Raw genomic sequence first — 5,001 nt, forward strand, 5'->3', positions numbered from 1 at the left:
GAAAATATAACTAGAAATTTCACCAGATGTTGCAAAGAAAACGTCATAAGGCATAAATTCGAGAAGCATTGTGACATATAAAGAATCATTGAATATGAACATTTCATTTTACTAAAACTTACTGGAATCTGACAACCATAGTCACAAAGGAGTTATTAAGTTATTAAGCCACTCACTTTAATAACAAATTAGCATTGATTTATGGAGCTATTTTTTCAAAGTTGTCAAAGATCTCAATTTCACCTTCTACAACCACAGACTAGTAGCGTAGATCTTCAAATAAAGTATAACATAGATGACCATATTTTGAACCACTGCATGAAAACAAATATTAAAAAGATGAAGAATTGTTCAATTCCATTCTACTTGTTTGTAGTTATCTTGTGGTCATCTCGTGCAACCTTGATTTAGATTTCTATTTATTGAGCCACACTGACCCTGAAAGAGTATCACAATTATGAAATATGTATGGATATTTTTCATTAACATTTTTTATACCCGTTTATATTTTTTCATTAACTTTGAGCTCTATTTTTTATGCCTGCCAATATAAAAACCCTTTACCCCCAATATATTATGCCATTTTTTCCTCAATATATATCCCCCAATATGAACCCAAGTGGTATGGTATTTCTCCCCCAGTGAAGCCCCTATGGAAATTTTACCTATAATGAATGAATTGCATTCCAGTTAGCAAACAAATTTGTAGGTCCTCCAAAAACTGAGATTCTGATCCCAATAAATCCAACCATAGCAAGTTTTGAAGTAAGGCAATGAGTTTTAATGTGTTTTCCTTTAGTGCATTTGGTGTCGCGAGGCCACATTCATTGTTTAAAATTAGTTTCGTGTGTGAGGATCTCAGTAACATCAATTACCTAGATTAAAAACCATATAGTATAAAAGGCATTCCCACAAAGACAATGTTGATTCAAGTGAAGCAATGCTCTAACTGAGCACTAAATTACCTCTATAAATATTTTGACATCCAGTAAAATGAATTTGGGAATTATAGAAGAGGTTTTGTAGATGTTTTTGAAGTGTATAAACTCAATGCAACTAAAAAAATTCAATTCAAGGCTCATATGTACAAAAATGCACATTCAAAAAATTCCCATCAACTACGCAATTTCGAATTTCCACATTACGAAACTTGTCAATTCGAGCACAAAATGTGTTGTCCAACCACTCATTTGAAATATCTTTGTGTCCTCTACATTGTGCAATAGACAATTTGTAAATCTGGGTTCATGAGAGTGGGTTATGGTTTTATGAAGCCAAAAAACCAATGGAATTTGTTGGTCTCAATTTCAGTTAATTTAAAATAGTTTGACAAGTTTCCTTTTGCTTCATTTTTTAGCCATCGAGATATGGTTTAAATGATTAGTATGAAGCATTTCAGGTAGAGGATTTAACCTTGTTCCTGTTATCACAAAATCAAGCACTGAAGGCTGCCAATCAGTAAGATTCTGTGTAACTATTTCAAACCAGGCTTTTGACTAAGGCTTAGCCTCCTTAGTCTGAGAGGGCTCTCTCAAAGATTATGAATGTTGACTAATGACAAGATGGCTAACTCTTATAAGACACATGAACAAGAATTCTGGCTGGACAACATTGAATTGATTCCCATTGGGCTTATGGAGTCACTCATATCTCAGTAAACAATAACATTATCTTTTCATAGAAATCAGGGCACTTAACATCTAAATGTTCAAACATAACTTTGAAACCACAGTTTGCCAAGGCATACAGGAAGTCAGAGCATGATCCATGAGTTCTGAGTGATTATGCATTAACAAAACTGTAAAAGAACCTTAAAGAAAATATACCACCACACATTTGAACAAGAAGATCCATTGTGAATCCTGAGAAGAAAAAACAGTCATTTGCATTACTGAAATCTGTTTATACATAAACCAAAACAGTCTTCTCCAAAACATCCAACCCCCATTACATCAAAGTTTGATCTATATATAGAGATACATCCTTAACCACTTTGAGCTTCCTCCTCCAGCATGAGGGGAGCTCGAAGACTGCTACTAATTACCCCTATCTACTGTTTAACTAACTCATTAAATACATTAAGTGTTGAGTTGTAATTACAAAGAGTCCTAATTAAACTAAAACTCTAATTCTATCCTCCTCGTAGCATGATTCTTTCTTGATCCTTGACACCTGTTTCCTTTTCAGTTTGGCCGAGATAGCTGAGAGAAGGATGCAATGAACAAGCTAGCTTTGGATACTGAATTCGCTGATGGTTCATTAATCATAGGATGGAACCCCTGTTTTTCCGGTCCTTGTCTCCCACCATTCTTCGAAAATTAAGCAACATGTTCCCAGCTCTTTAATACCCCAAAAATGATGAGCATCACCATATTCCCAAATGTGCTGGAAGCTTCGTTGATTGAACATGTGTGCAAACCAAAACTCTTCGTATGCACCTCCTTCCAAACCCTAATAACCGAAAATAAAGTGCCTTTATGATGAAGACTTTAACTTGAGACAAAAACACTTCACTTTATAAAAAAGGCACACCTGTCATCATTTGAATGGCTTATGCTGGCTTCATGTCGTCTCCTTAATGTTCCTTAGGTGTTTCCTTTGACACTTTTCCGGTCACTTCATCAAACTGTTTGTTCTGCGCTAAAAACAACACCTACAGCAGTTTCGTAGCGCGCTACGAAACTGCTGAATTGTTTAAACAGCTTGCCTTTTTAGATTTGCCAAAGCAACTGCAATTATGTCTCTGTTTGTTCCAAGCTCAATATCTGGAAGTGATCTGCTGTTCAAAACGAAAGCTTTTGATCCAGGATGTTTAACACAACCACCATTTACTTTAGCAACCCAGCTTTCTCCTTTAGATAGTTGAAAAAACTCCTCAGTAACAAAACCTTCCAGTGTATCAACAGTTACAATCTGGCTGGAGCTGGAAGCCTGACTGCACGAAAGTGAACCATCTTCAACACTGATAAATGAGCTTGTATCTAGCTCCACATTCAGGGTATTGTCATTTTTGAACCCACCCGAGCCAACAGAATCATGAGTTATCAAAATAAGAGAAAGACTGTCCATACTTTCTTTATAGAAGGACTCAGCTGTATTAAGAGATTTGATTAGTCCCTCGACAACTGAAAAGTTCAGATGGGACTCACTTGTCCTTACCACCGCTTCTTCAGTGCATCATTCATGGAGACCTTTATCACAAAAGATTGCTCATCAAACGATGCTGATAGCATAGAATCACCAAGTAAATGTTGAGCAATTTCATCAAGAATCCGTTTGTGTGAAGACAAGTTGTTTTCCCCTGTATAAACAGAGTTGCAAGAACGCATCTGCTTCATGATACCATGGACCATGTCGAAAATGCTTCTGTACAGCAATATATGCTGAGTGGAACATATCCCAATACTCGTTCCTTCCAAAAAGTATGTAAGCCTTTACGAGGTATTCATAAAACGAATCAACACCAGCACCAATTTCAGATGAATGTTCAATCCATTCCCCAATTAGTACATTCAGTGTGGTTCCCATAAGATCCAAAGGACTCCGCATAATCCATAGTTTACGAACAGCACGCAATGCTGCTGCCTCATACTCAGGATTGCCTGTCAATCGTGAAAGTGCCCCCATTTCAAGTATGAGTCAATCGAACTGTTTCCCAGAACAATTAAACTTGAAATTGATTCAATAAGAGTCAAAGCTAACCCATTGTACTTCTCAGGTAAACGTTGAAGCTTAAGATTGCCAAGCTCTGCAAGTGAATCTGTGGAAGTCTTTGTCAGAGGCTTTAACTCATCGTGCGGGAATGCATAATGCATGTAGTTGTCATATGCATGGTAAAACATTTTTCGGACTTTCTCCCTTAATTCTATTTTCTTTGCAGCTCCATCTAGATTGAAGCTACTTGCCGTGGAGAGCGCCGGGCAGAGATATAAACTTAACAGTACTGCTACTGTAATTGCATAGCAAGAAGGCATGGATCCGTGTAATTGTGATGCCATCTTAGGTCTTTGGATTCTGCATTCTATTTGGCTCAGCGTGGCTTCGGCTCTTAATAATGTCCAATGCCCTGCTCTCCAATCAACTAACCGCGCTCCTAACAACACTGAAGCCACCACTGTATAGCTAATGCAATGACCAGGATACCAATAATGTACTACAAAGCATATTAAGAAAACTCTGTATATTCCAGCCACAAACAAAGCAGCAATTCGACTTTTGAGAAGCTCAAAGCCAAATAAACATGTTTCCACCTTTGAATTCAGAACACAACAGTCAATGATGTTATTCCTCCGAACCAGCGTGCCTTCTGGGTATTCAAACCATATAGAATGGAATATACAAGAAATACAACCAGAGACCCAAAGTATAGATAACCCAAGTGAGAAATTCTGTTTAGCTTCCGTATTAAAGAATCATTAAGAATTGGAGGCTCTGGTAAACAGGCAACCGGACCAATTTCAATACCATCCACATTCCTTTGCATAAGATTGCATCTCTTTGACTATGATTTGAATCACCACGCGCTCTTTTAATGTTTTGCTGTTGTGGTGCACCTCCTTGAATTGTATGATCTGTAGTATCTTTTCCATCCTTGTTAATATCAATTGCAGTCTTTTGGCCATGATTTGGATCATCTGACTGACATCCCCAACTCTGCTCAACTAGTTCACCTTCTTCTAATTCAATTTGATTGGTGAATCTTTCCTCCATCAGTCAAACCAAATAAATCATTTATCATCACACACTAACTGAACATATAGATGAATGGGCTCCAAGACCTTTTTCATGTAGCTTTCAATTTACAATTTACTTATGAATGGCTTAATCCGGATCATATCTGATGGTTTGGCAAGGTAGCCATAAATTTTCCGCTTTCCATCATCTTCTACAAGGCCCTTTCTGTTCAATTGTTCCATATCATGAGAAGTATAAGCCCAAAAGCACAATCTTGATAGAGAAGAAACAAGGGACTTTCATCCACAGGAACCTGTAAAGGGACTA

The 5,001-nt window shown here is 37.2% G+C and overlaps 1 pseudogene; it reads right to left on the reverse strand.

Annotated features, from left to right (window-relative positions):
* Positions 1 to 3,264: 3,264 nt before the first annotated feature.
* On the reverse strand, positions 3,265 to 4,710 carry LOC149139568 (alpha-mannosidase I MNS4-like; annotated as a pseudogene).
* Positions 4,711 to 5,001: the final 291 nt, after the last annotated feature.

This window comes from Pinus tabuliformis, chromosome X (assembly GCF_031772625.1).
Source record: "Pinus tabuliformis cultivar Carrire ecotype Pingquan chromosome X, CPIR1, whole genome shotgun sequence".
Taxonomy (NCBI): Eukaryota; Viridiplantae; Streptophyta; class Pinopsida; order Pinales; family Pinaceae; genus Pinus; species Pinus tabuliformis.